The sequence below is a fragment of the Periplaneta americana genome, chromosome 14 (assembly GCF_040183065.1).
Source record: "Periplaneta americana isolate PAMFEO1 chromosome 14, P.americana_PAMFEO1_priV1, whole genome shotgun sequence".
NCBI lineage: Eukaryota > Metazoa > Arthropoda > Insecta > Blattodea > Blattidae > Periplaneta > Periplaneta americana.
This window is the reverse complement of record NC_091130.1, coordinates 115,947,391-115,962,215: the sequence shown is the minus strand read 5'-3', so window position 1 is coordinate 115,962,215 and position 14,825 is coordinate 115,947,391. Positions and strand designations below refer to the sequence as shown.

Genomic DNA, 14,825 nt, shown 5'->3' with positions numbered 1-14,825 from the left:
TCTTGCACTTTTTTACGTAGTACAACATGTTTTCTTTTAACACTAGTAGAAGACATTTTGCATAGAAGAGTAGGCCATAATGCTTAAGGGTAAAGGTTTGTAAAAAACACTCTGTAGAAAAAATTCCTACTCATATAATGTACAGTACTTCATTTTTTTTCTGCGAGAGAAAATAACATCGGATAATCCATCAATCGGTTAATAGGGTGACGGATAATCGGGGTTTTACTGTATATATGTTTAAATTTTTTTATGTTATTGTAGTCTAACAATAATATTTGGGGCTAAGAGGGATGAAGTTACAGGAGAATGGAGAAAGTTACACAACGCAGAGCTGCACGCCTTGTATTCTTCACTTGACATAATTAGGAACATAAAATCCAGAAGTTTGAGATGGGCAGGACATGTAGCACGTATGGGCGAATCCAGAAATGCATATAGAGTGTTAGTTGGGAGGCCGGAGGGAAAAATACCTTTGGGGAGGCCGAGACGTAGGTGGGAAGATAATATTAAAATGGATTTGAGGGAGGTGGGATATGATGGTAGAGACTGGATTAATCTTGCTCAGGATAGGGACCAATGGTGGCTTATGTGAGGGCGGCAATGAACCTCCGAGTTCCTTAAAAGCCAGTAAGTAAGTAAGTAAGTAGTCTAACAGTATTACCTTTTCTTAACACTATTATGTATATTGTAAAACGTAAGCACTAAGTGATAAATGAAGAACGTTAACATCAGATAATATACACTATTTGAGTCACAATATTGAGAAACCCCACATGTCCAATTTTTACGAAATTGAGTTGTATATGATTTCGTATTCTAAACATGTAGACTCATGATATAATGAACGGAAACCTCACATATTCTCATCAACATTCATTTTAGCTAAAATGTTAAGAAAAAAATAAATTGAGCACAAATCTAGGACCTGAGATGTTTTTTGTATCTCCTGAAAACTTTAGTTCTCTAGACACGTGGGGTTTCTCAATATTCCAGTTTATTTACTAGTTTTATTCAACCTTAGATATAGGTATTTGAAAAGTATCATATGAGAACCAACAACGAACGTAAAATAGGCCTATATTAAGTCATGAAGTTTGTATTGTTGTTGTTGTTCTTCTTCTTCTTCCCTTCAAGTATTAGGCCAAATGGCCTGTTACGATCTCACAGTTGAATTTTCAATCCAGCGCTTCTTTGGTCGACCGAGAGATCTCTTCCCGTTTGGACAATAGTGGAGCATGACGTTTGGGATTCTATCTTTATGCATGTGCGATGCAGATGATTTGTCCAGTTGTTCTGATAATGTTTTACGTGATTAATTACAGGTTCTAGTTGTAATTCTTCCATTACATCTTCATTTGCGTTTGTGATCCCATTTCGTATATCCCGCTGTATATCTCATAAATTTCATTTCATTAGCCGTTATTCTGCTTTCGTCTTTCTTCCTCAATGTCCGTGCTTCACTGCCGTAACCAAGTACAGGTCTCGCCAAGGTCTTGTAAAGGCGAATTCGAGTATGCCTTTGTACTAGGGAAGGTATTGTTTTATTCTGTATTAATGAGGAAGTCAAAGAGGAAAGGCATTAGAATATATTTTTTCGAAGTAAATCCCTATTTTGTGCAGCTTTTGGTTGGGAAATAGTGTTACGCTATTTTAGAGTAAGATTGTCATATCACATGCGCATATTTTCCGAGCGAATTGCCTCTTAAACACTGAATATGAACAAAATTCGTCCAGTACTTTAAGAGGAAGACTACATAGACAAAGAGGCATAGAGATGACCACAGTCTAGTATATACAGTCACGAAGCTCAATACGTAGTAAATATGCATCCATAGATAGTTGCTAACCACTAGGATCGCTAATATCGCCTCATTACAGACAATGCGAAATAGTACCGGCACAGTCTATTGTACCTAGCACCCTCACAACTCAAGTTTCGTGACTGTATATACTAGACTGTGGAGATGACATTGAAAAAGATGTTCTGTATCAGTAATGCTGGAAACGTGATTCTAGGTTTTTAGCGTCCCATGCTTTCTCTGTATTTCGAACAACTTAATTAGAAAATAGGGGAGACTGTTGTGCCTTTAGCATAGTGTACCTTTGAACATTTTTTGTTTTTTAATTTTTGCTGCTACCTAAAGGACTGAAACTGAAGTAGATTGTAGAGAAAGCTGCTAAGTAGCTCTGGTCGTAGTTTCAGTTTGATTTATTGCAAAGTGTGAGTTCCGTAGACAAAATAAGTTTTTTTAGTGCCAAAAGTAAACATTTCGTTCATTGATGTATGTTTTCTAACACAAAACCAGATTGCATTTGTTAATATCTTTCAAGTACGGTGTGTTCCCTATCATCTGTTGAGTAATAACATATTTTAATTTCCATGATTTATTCGAATCTCTAGTTTTGGGAGCCATATTTGTTTAAACGTGCACCCTCTTGTACCTTTGAACACAAAACATCTTGTACCATGGAACATGTTCCAAATTACACGATACTATCGGTTTTTGTTTTTCTTTTATTTTAAGGTCATGTCACGAAGTAAGTCTGGAGTTAAGAGGTCCCCAATTGATCCGGATGCCTTGAAGAAAGCTGTTGATGCAGTTATTGCCTCTCCACGAAATAAAATCTAAATCAGAGAAGCCTGCTCTGGTTTATGATTGCAAATACATTTTAAATATGATTGTCACTTTTTACAGCTATATTCCCTCCTATATTCCATGTGTTCCAACTTACAAGAGTGTATGTTCCAAGGTACATGATCCTGTTGTACTTTCGAACACATTACATATCCCTTCATTTTATTTTTTCCATCCTTAACAGATCTGTAAAACAGGAAAATACATACAGGAAGTTGTAAAGGAATCTTCAATAATTATTTCAAGCATTTTTTTTTCATTTAAAAAATTTCATTTCCAAAAATTAAAAAAAAAAATAAAATGTGAAAAGTGTTTAAAGGTACAACAGTCTCCCCTACTGTATAATGCAGTATGACGGGCGAGGTATGTTGTGCTAGGCATAAAATGGATTGCAGCAATGAATGTTGAGACGACGATAATTATGATGTTGACGATGACTGTAATTCTTTTTGTAACTAATGGAAACGGAAGTTAGACCAGTCCCTTTCCACGAGTTCAATCCACTACTGCTTGTTCGTTGGCAAGTGTAACAACAACACAAAGCCATACACACATACAGTTCCATTGAGCAAAGATGAGGGCAGGAAACAGCTGATGCGATAAAAAAACATCCATCTTGAGTTACAGGACTTTTTCTCACTGATACAGAAGCACCGTATCGCAACAAAAGCATTTTATACGACCCGATTACTTCTGTCATTACAGTAGTGCAGATTTCATTTTTAAGCTTCCATTTTACTAACGTTCTCTATTGTTCTCTACTAATATAACTGTTTTCAGCTCATCATGTAAGTTGGTAATGTCTTTCATGGTATTATTTTACTATAATTCTGGAGAGATGAAATTATTGACTGACCTTTCCAGCGACAACAAAACGAAACTTCAACGTGCTCATAATTTGTGTGCACGTTTTGTAAGCAATGTTCGTAAATATGATCATATTACTCAATCCCTGGAAGCAATAGGTTGGCTTAAACTAGATAAGAAAAGAAGTTTACATTCACTTCTCTTTCTCTTCGAAATCTTGAACTCTTCTATTCCTTCCTACCTGTCGTCTCGCTTCACTTACTTACCTTTCTTCCCACCATAGTCTAAACACACGCTCTCGCCATGAAACAATACTAACAATACCATTCCATCGCACCTTCTCATACTCATCCTCTTTCACAATAGCCCTGCTAAGACTGTGGAATTCGCTACCTGCTAGCATCAGGAAATAAAATTGAATTCAAACGCAAACTTACTAGGCACTTGGTTATCAATTAAGTCAAACACAATTTCCCCGTGTTCTGAATTCAATCCTCCAATTATCTGTTCTTTGTTGGAGTTTTGTTTCGGCATTCTGATACAATCTCACGTCACTTAAGAAGGTCTACTATTGCGTAGAGTCGGATGTTCATTCTCTCTGCTCTTCCAGATGGTAGAGACACCCGGCAACGCGACGCATTTTGTAAAAAATGTATATAGAAATTATTTACTACCCTGATACCAATACTTTTCTTCAACCCTAATTATAAAACATACTTACGAAAGCGACTTATCTCATTCTCTTCGTTGTAGAAAATGGTGATAGATTTTAAATAAAAATGAATTACACATAAGAACTAGAGATGAACAACGATCGAGAAAGCAAGACTAATAGCGCACGCAAAGGCGAAAACCCGCACGACAATGTTGTATACGTCGTGTCGTTGACGTAGACTGCTTGTCTTAAATCGCCACAGTTGTTTATACCTGACTGAACTTTCATATACTTTGGCAACTGTTATATATGTATAAATAATCAAGAAGCCTATTTGAAACACCATCTCTACCTTTCAGTGTATAATAATATTTTATTTTCATATATTTGAAATCAAGTGTCCAATCTCAAGTAAAAAGATATTAACGTTATGTTTTATGTTTCTTAAAAATGCAAATTTATTTGAGAATTGTTTTTTTTTTCTATTTATATAACCATAGGTAATATCACATAATATAGCCAGAACATTTTGATAACTAAGATACTCTTCTGTTTTGTCTTTTTGTCTCATTTAAACACTAGCCGTACCCGTGCGCTCCGCTTCACCCGTTAGAAATAAATATAAAGTAATTACATAATTAAAATAGGACATTTGATCCAGGGAACATTCGTTTTTGATATAAGGATAAATCGTTTATTATGTTACTTAATTTAAATTGTATTTGCATAATTAAAATGCGATCATTTTGATCCAGAGACCACTTTTTGGTCATAAAAATTATTTTAGGAAATACAGCAAACGAATGTACAGAATAGCCTATCAAGTTTTCTATGCATAAGAAGCTATTTTAATCTTACCTGTCCTCGATTCACTCAGAAGTTACTGTAATAACATTATAGCATTATGTCCATCTACAGAAACTACACTTTCCAATGGTGAATTAATAATTAATTATACAAATCGGTTAATTTAGCTTCCGATATTACTTCATAAAAACACAGAAACATTATCTGTAGGCTATCTTTCATAGCTTTCGATTGTTGCTGTCCAAGGCCCCTTATAGACGAAGTCATTTGTTTTTTAATTCATTACACGGCCTTAGATGGCAGTTATTTTAATTTTAAAACTCATTTATCTCATTAAATATCAGTCCTATCAAAATTTTTTAAGGAATAAAACTTATCGCAAATTATTTTAAAGAAACTTGTGTTATGTAACATTTTTCACAAAAATCAATAATAAGCGAGATATTTCGATTTATTTAATTCAGGCCCCCTTATAACCCCTCTTTTAAATAATGTATTTTGAATGCCATATAGCCTAAAATCTAAGTTACAACGAACTTAATTTATATTCCAATTTTCATCAAAATGCATTCAGGCATTATCACGTGAAAAGGTAACAAACATACAGACAGACAGACAGACAGACATACAAACAAAAATTTCAAAAAAGCGATTTTCGGTTTCAGGGTGATTAATTATATATGTTAGGACCAATTATTTTTGGAAAATCGAAAATTACCAGAAAAATTTCGGCTACAGATTTATTATTACTATAGATTTATAATGTTATTTATTTCAATGATGTATGTTATTCAAAGTTACGAAATCTTTCCACGCCGACCAAATGTTATTTCGAGAATGACGAGACGAGACTCGAAAGACAAATGCAACGAACACAGCGAGCGAGAGCGGCAGTTAGTTTTGTTCATCTCTAATAAGAACGATTTTTTTCTCAAATTAATTAAAAAATGAATTGTGTACTTTAAGTGTCACTGATTTTTTTTGCGATGTACAACTGTGTACGTTCATAAATTCTCAAATATAAACCTGTTCGATTGTCACTGAAATAGTGTTTGTACTAAGAAAATATTCTTTCGACATACATAATACGATATTAGTGGTGCGAATTTGAAATAGTTTATATTTAAAATAAAGTTGTGTATTATATTGTGCCTGTTCACTATTTAATTCATTAATTCATATTGCACTTCACAATGTTTCGAATATTCAGGTTTTGTTTGTTTTTTGTTTGTTTGTTTGTTTTTTTTTTTCTCAATAACACTCTTCAGTTTTAGTATAACCACAGTCTAGTATAGGCTACACAGTCACGAAGCTCAATACGTAGAAAATATGCATCCATAGATAGTTGCTAACAACTAGGATCGCTACTGTCGCCTTATTACAGGCAATGCGAAATAGTACCGGCACAGTCTATTGTTCCTAGTACCCTCAACAACTCAAGCTTCGTGACTGTATATACTAGACTGTGGTTTAACCCTTTCATTGTTATCAAGAGTATAGAATTTAAAATTGTTTTGTGCGAGATCGTGCGTATTTGCTTGGTTTCCGCACAAAACCAATCCGCGGTAAGTCTAAAATTCCACATTCAATATTCCCAACCTAACACACATAACAATTTCCCTCTTCTTACCGCTTAAGTGACATATTGATTTTACTGCTTTAGGCTTTTAACATTATTTTTAGAAACGTTCAATATAGTAATAATTATAAATTAGAAACTTACCACTGCAATTTCACCTAAATTGCACTGTTAATTATTGTTTTTAAATATTTGCAAAAATTAAGTAAACTCTACAACTCCACTAAAGTTACTGCATTCGTGATGCATGTAACGTTAAGGAAGCCGTTTGTTTTAAGTTCGCATTTAGACTGGGGGAAAAAAAAGGACAGACATATGTCACGGCCTGCTGGAGTACAGTAAACATAGAAAACATTTTAAAGCAACAATGTTGAAGATAGATATTTTTGTTTGGAAATTTGCCGTCATTGAACAGAAACCAAGATGGAGTTTTCATTGCAACTAATTAGAAATTCCTCTTTCAGGTATGTAATTAACGATCTTCGCACAAAATAATGTACGATACACTAGCGGCATGTTTTCTTTCAATTCTTGGAAATTAAAAAAGCTCAACTACGTTTCGCTTTTTCAAACTTTTCCTCGAACATGAAAACTTCAACATACCGCTCACACTATTATAACACGAGGGTTAAAGTATTGTATACGCATGGTTGTTGGAGTCGGCAATTTTCTAAACGTATACTTTCCAATGAAGTGTTTACAATGTGGATTCTCAAGTTCATGGAACGGAATATTCGCACATATCAATATCAGATACAAGTCATAGTAAAAAGTGAATTGATCCGAAATCGAATCACTAAACAATTTCAAATATTCCATGTGTCTTTTAGAGTCACATTGCTTTTGTAAATGGGTGGTGAGGGGATTTTCTCGTTGCCAAACTTCCAGAACAGCCCCAAGGTTCACTCAGCCTCCTATCAAATTAAGTACTGAGTCTTTCCCAGGGGTGAAAGGCGGTCGGAGCGTGGTACCGACCACATCACCTCCTCCTACGTAGTGCCGAGGTCAAGAAAGCATGGGCCTCTACCTCCATGCCCCCAAAGTGCCTTCATGTCATGTGAAGGGGCTACCTTTACCTTTACCTACAATAATCTGTGTCAATGGCCTACGACAGATCAAGTGCTCCAGTTTCAGCGGGTTTCTAAGAATATGGTTCTCATCTTCTGAAGAATATAGACATTTTCCCACCTCTGTTGCTTTTTCATTGTTGATTTTAACTTCAACATATTTTCTGAACATAGAATATGATTTTTTACAATATAATATTGTTAACTGTCTTCATTTAATTGGAAAAGGCCATATCTCCACTTATTAAAACTGTTTTTTTTTACTAAAATTAACACTGTTTTTATTAAAAGTTTATAACAAAATTGACATTAAATAGGTATAAATATTAATAAAAGAATATGACTAGCATCGCTTAGGGGTTTTATGTAATTCAGTTTTTACTCCCTACTGTAAAATTAGAAAATATGAATAGGCCTATATGGCCTTTTCCAAATAACTGATTCTCTTGTGCTTCCATTGCAACTGAACGATTTTTTGTATTTCTTACAAAACGCTGCTGTTATGTTCGTGATCTTTCCACAGTTGTGTTTAATTTAAATCCGAAACATTCACCAAGTTTTCCACACAACGGTGCATAAGCTACACTCGTATTTAAATCTAGCGGCAAGCGAACTATCGGGTATAAAAATGTTCACAATAAAAATTGATTTGATTTTTATAAAACATCTTACATAAGCTATTTTATTTGTTGCGTTTTATGCAAAAAAAAATAATAGTTACAATCCATATTTCATGGTATCATTTCCCCCATCGAACTTAAACTACGATATTTCTCGTGAAAAGCACAAACATTTTATAAGTTGATCAATAAACACAAAATATACTGTATTAAGAAAATTATCCAAGGCTATTGAAAATCTATAGTACTGTAGGTCTAACCATACTTTACAGACGAAACATTTTTCGGTACCAGGTGTTCTAAAATCGTGAGAATATTAAAATGTCAGTAAAATATCTATAAGATAACAACGAACATCAAATTGCGTTTAATTATGCTATCACACATAATAAATCAAATAAGGTCTTAATTTCGTTGAGCTCTATCATGAACAAATGTAAAAATAAAAGAAAAAAAATACCTGGAGGCGCCGGGTATCGATCCCGGTACCTCTCGCATGCTAAGCGAGCGCTCTACCATCTGAGCTACGCCCCCAACGAAGCAGTGCCTCCTAAAATTCAAGAGTTATGCTTGTCTACTTCAGTTCTGAAATAGTTTGTGTTCATTTCCATGTTAGAAAGTGTAATAATTAATGAATACATTATCGTAGGCCGAGAGCGAAGAACATCTTTGTAGCAAAAAGTACAGTACACAAAATGGCGACACTACTCGGTTCGCTTATGACATCACACAGTTGTAAGCACATTCACACGCACAGTTGTTTCCGTTGACAAGTTAACATTCTGAAGGCAATGATTTTCCCAAAGCATTGTAAGGAAAAAGATATGCAAAACGTTACTGTTATCACGTCTATTGATGTTCTGCAATCACTAAATCATATCTCGTGTATTTTACAATCAAGTGGACTTGGGTTCAATAAAATTATCGGGGAGAGAAATGAAGTTTTTCTCCCGTCCATTAATAAATTGTGTGTAAGCCTTGCTTTTATGAGTTTACGCTTACGTTACTAACCACAAGGCCGCGCACGAGGTGGAGGGGGAGGAGTTTGGGGGTTTAACCGCTCTCCCCTTATTTAGGAAGAAATCAGCGTGTTGGAAACTGAAATAGTGAAATGTATACGCATTTGAAATAGTGATATTGTAATTAATAACAGTTTGTTGTTGAAAATCTTCATTGGTAGTAATGATGCAGAGTAACCAAAGTTTTCTCCAGTTGCACTTTATTACAGAAATTTAAAAATAATTCGCAGAAAAATAATAGTAATAAACCTGTTCGTTTTCAATTTACTCACGGCCATCTAGTACATACAATAAACTGCTCGCTCTATGCTACTGTTGAAGAAATAACGTACAAGATGCTCAAGAATTGGTAATGAATAAGGCTAGGATTTTGATGACCTATAAATAATGAAAAAATGTCCTAAAAACAATGCATTTATGACCTAAAAATCTTTTAAAAAATTCCCTTAAAATGCTCTTAAAAATTGATCTTACAAAATTGGCTTAGTAGATTAAATTAAATTTTACATAATTTTTTCTAAGTAGTACACTTAATTATATTACCTGATGTAGTTTCCATGTATGATCGTTCACCTCTGCGTCGGCATATGGACGTGAGGTCAGCAGTCGGCTGGTCGGTCTTGGCCCTTCATGGGCTGTAGCACTATGGATATACTTTACTTTTATTTTCCATGTAGTCTAACACAAGGTCACTCTTATCCGGAATTAGCAGATATAGAGGAGTCTATATTGAACGGGTGGTTGGACTGATCAGTTACATGGGGTGTACTACGTTAAAATGGCAATATTTGTGTAGAACAACTATTAAAATATTATACAAAATAATGGGTATTAATGGACAAAATATGTAGAGAAAATATCAAAGGAAATAAACATTATTTTACATTAATAATAGGGATTTATGGCCAAAATTAAATGACCGAATAAAACAAAAGATGCTCTTATGAATTGAAACAAGCAAAAAATGCAACAAAAAAAATGCCCTAACAAATATGTCTCAAAACACTCAGTTTATCACACAACATATAAATACTAAAGCAGCCATGTTTCTGGCTTACTAGAAAAAAGATGCAATTTCATCAAAATCCTAGCCCTAGTAATGAAACTAAAAATGGGAAACATTTGTAAATAAAACTTAACCTATATATTTTCATCTCCCTTGATGAAATCCACAATACAGTTACTATACTGTAATACAGGCATTATGTTAGTAACTGTTTGATAGAATCCTATACTCAATAACATCTGTTTCAAGATAATTTGTACATTATTTCCAAGAAGTTCTTCGTATCTTTACTATTTATCTTTTACTTTAGTTTCTAACACATATTTCAGTGTGACGAAAGGATTCCCACTTCTGCTTCCAATAGTGCCAAACATGTTCCGTCATAATGAAGTTCCAAAGTGAAAAAAGTATTTTGTAACAAGTATAGTGAGGATCAAATAAGAACAGTTCCTAAACAGCAAATATTTCCGTCTTGTCAGTGTTGCCAACTATTACCAGATATCACCATATGAAGTAAAATCACGATCCTATGTACTGAATGACTTATTTACTTACCATACTTTATTTTTATGTTGGAAGGTTATTCTAAATAATTCAATAATTTTTAACATATTTTCGTAGGCAGACTATACGAGAAAGGGACCAGCATGTTAGGTATTTTGCCTGGAAATATGAAATTCATTAGTTTGACTAAACAATTGATTCACGAGACCTAACCTAATCTAAAAATGTATTTTGTTTGACCACATGAAATTATTAGTACTAACTCCAAAAACCGAATATCACCATGAAATATATGTATAAGAATACTTACTACGAATAATTTTGGTATTCTAGTTATAATTGCTGTCTCTGTGAGCATAATTCCGTCTTCATTATCTTATTTCGGTTAAATCTGAAAGAACGGAATGCCAGTAGGGGAAATTATCCCCACTCTTGCAGCACGCTTTACGCTTTCTTGGTGGAGTCGATGCCATGCTTTTTCCTATTTTTGACATTATTGTAATAAAAATCTAGACACGAAAGAAATTCATTAAAATGTGAAATGGTATTTCTATCGTTTACCCCACCTGCATTATCACACTCAAGTATGTTATATTTATTTACTCTTACCTGACTGTAGTATTCAATTTTAATCACAACGTAACATAAAATAACTATTATGTATTAATATTAATCATCATCAATAGCTGTCAGGGTTTAGGCCATTTGGCCTGTTCCGTCTCAGGTGAAAAGCTGGTCTCTCCATCGCTTCTTCGGGCGTCCACGATCTCTGTATCCAAGGGGTCTGTAATTTAATAATCTCCTGGGTAGTCTATCATTTGGCATCCGTAGAACATGTTCATGCCAGTTGCTCCGATACTTGTGGATTGTCTCTGTAATGGCTGCGATGCCCCGCCATCATTCTTGAATAAGTTCCTAGATGTCATAAATGTCTGTAGGAACCATGGAAGCTTACCGATGAGTGGAATGAGTCACTAGTGGTTCCCATTTACAAAAAAGGAAATAGAAAAGATAAGATTAACTATAGAGGCATTAGTCTATTAAATTCAGCCGCTACAATATATGCAAAAATCATAAATAGCAGACTAAAGCCAATCACTGAAACGATACTTCTTGAAGAACAAAACGGCTTCAGAGAAAATAGATCTTGCGTTGATGGAGTTTTTATATTGGCCCAACTTATTGAGTTTTTTTACATTGGGCCAAGTGTATTAATATTAATACTGATATTAATTAATTATTATAAGTTCAAATTTCACTAGCTTCCAGTAACTGGCTCAGAAATCTAGTACAATTTTAATTTTCTGGAACTCCAGTACCGACAACGTCTGTCTCTGCTGCCAACATAACAGTTACAAAATCACTACCATTTGTAGTATTTGTCAGTATCGAAATTCGAAACGAAGTTGGCAAAAGAAAATTGAACTTGCAAAATAGAAAACCACCACAATCCACTAGCATATGTAGTAATGGGGAAAAATGGTTAGGTTTCACCCTTAGGGTATGAAGTAAGCTGACCCGGACTATATTTCGTATTAACTCAGAATAATACTGTTATTTTGAAACGTATTATTCCAAAGTGCTGTTACTTTTTGGAACAGTTCCAAGACTTTCAAGCAAGGAACTGTTCCAAAATAACCGGTACGTTACCCCCCCCCCCCCACCACAATCACAATATTACATCCAGCTGTTAATCCAGCTGCAACAGTTTGGTAGGTAGCAGAGTACTGCAATGTAAATGCTTCGCTCCCTCGTATTCGTTCGAAGGTCCCGCATTCGAGGGCATTTCCTTCGAGCGGAGAGCGCTCCAAACCATGTTAACGAGCAAACTATGCTCGCATAAAGAGAGATTCGTTTCAAACAACCGGAAATCATTTAGGGTGCTATGCACAGACATTTCGCTAGCCCGCGCTACGAGCTTGCTAAACTAGCCCCGGCTATCGACTGATTACTTGTACAGGATTCATATTATATCATATCGCTAACACTGGTTTATGAATACGAAAAACGTTAATTCGCTGATCATCCACCGAAAGCTCGCGCTAAGAATGTCTATGAATATGGCCCTTAAATTTTTACTCGGAAGAGCACATAGCCTACAGTACTCCTTACTGTGGCCTAATGAATTAGCTAGGGCTATAAGTGATGCCATGTTGGTATCATTTGTGAGATTCAGATCTATCTTCTGACAGTTGACTAAACAACAAACATCATGTTCTGTGAGAATATGAAGGTTAAACTAATATAATATTTATGTTTGTTCTGATTTGCCATTATATTTACCACATTTTGTGCTCAACTTGACATTTTTCTTGTTTTTTAAATGTTTTATCCAACGTAATCTCACTAGAGGTTTTGATTTATCTAGAGAAAATCAAAACTCGAGTGGGATTTAATTGATTATTGAACGATTAGAAGAAAGTTTATGTGACTAGTTGCAGGAAATGGGACCTAAAGTCGGATCTTTTACTTGTTTTTTTTTTTTTTTTTTTGTGGTTTCAAAAAGAGGATGAAATACTGAGCATTTAAAAAAAATCATGGTTGTAGGTGCTATAGTTTTTAATATATTAATTAATGAATATTGATCTTACATTAAGTACTTTTCGAGAAAAATGCAAATTAAAGTTTTCATCTGTTTTCTTAGCAACTATAAGAAAGATTTAGGTATTTAAGAAGCACTGTGTAAAACTACGTCCTAGTTTAGTATGTAAAAAAAAGCCTACAGGTAGCGCAAATGTCAAGACCCTTTTACACCGCAAATTCGTTATTTTGTTCTCCTGTACAATTTTCTTCCACGACTTCAGGTCCATTTTCGCGCAACGGGTCACATAAAGATTAGAAGAAATAAAGTACTGTAATATAGGCTTACAATAAAATATTAATTGACTTATTAAAATACTAAACTGTCTTGAAAATGTATTATTGTATTATATTCCGCTAGATGGCAGTAGTGCATTATGATTAACTTTACTGTTCTCTTGTTACCAATTGTGCCAAATATACAGTCTTCATTGAACTCTATGGACGATTACTAGTCAAGAAGGCTTTGTTCTTTCAGTTGTATATTTTTCATCCTGTACACTACACGAAACTTAAATAATTTCTATTTTAATTAGTCTTTGGATCAGAAATAGAAATTATACAAGAATTAATACCGTATTAAATTCTGTCTTTCGTTCAAAAATAAAAATAATACAAGAATAACAATTGAGAGCAACGGAATTAAATAATGATTTATAATAATAATAATAATAATAATAATAATAATAATAATAATAATAATAATAATAATAATAATGTTTTATTTTCGCTGGCAGAGTTAAGGCCATAAGGCCTTCTCTTCTTTTCTGTAACAAATTTTTCCCACACATCACTTTTGATGGCTTAAAAGTTTAGCCTCCACAATTAGACTAGTTTCCACAATCTATGTTAACTGGAAAAATTCTCAGGAATGAATGTGTTTCGAACGTCACTCGCTTAATTTAATGGCGAGCGATAAAGCCTCTTACACTCGCAGCATCTAGCGGTTTAATAGCCAACTACATCATCGCTTTCTCACGCAGGAGCGAAATTAATAAATGCAGGACTATGGTAGGTAGGTCTACTATTGAAATGATGATGAGTATAGAAATGGATATTGGCGTTGGAAGGACGGAGGGAAACGGGAGAAAAATGTCTATGAATAGCACCTAAAAGACTAATTTGGCCGTCTCTTCAGTGTTGCCAACTAATACTAGATATCACCAAAAGAGGATAAAATCACACAATGTCATGTACTATAATAATAATAATAATAATAATAATAATAATAATAATAATAATAATAATAATAATAATATAGTATTAACAATAACAATCTCTTGCTTATTTACCACATCCCATCTTTATGTCAGGGAGGTGTTTTCTAAATGGTTCAATAATTTGTGAAAGTATATTTTTCTTCTGGACCTCTCGCACATTATGTTAGTAGTTAGTAGAGTAGTGTATGATCTAATATTAAAATGTATTTTGTCTGACAACGTGAAATTCATTTCTTTGATTAAACAGTTTACGATTCATGAGACCTAACCTAAAATTGTATTTTGTTTGATCACGTGAAATGATTAGTACGAATTCCGAAAA

General features: G+C 34.1%; 1 protein-coding gene and 1 non-coding gene across 4 annotated transcripts in view; one reads left to right on the top strand and one right to left on the bottom strand.

Moving 5' to 3' along the window:
- Positions 1–14,825, top strand: part of Zip48C (Zinc/iron regulated transporter-related protein 48C) — a 403,382-nt gene that overhangs the window by 45,801 nt on the left and 342,756 nt on the right. The gene's annotated exons all lie outside the window — the stretch shown is intronic.
- On the bottom strand, positions 8,636–8,708 carry TRNAA-AGC (transfer RNA alanine (anticodon AGC)). The gene has a single exon. It is a non-coding gene; the product is annotated as a tRNA-Ala (tRNA).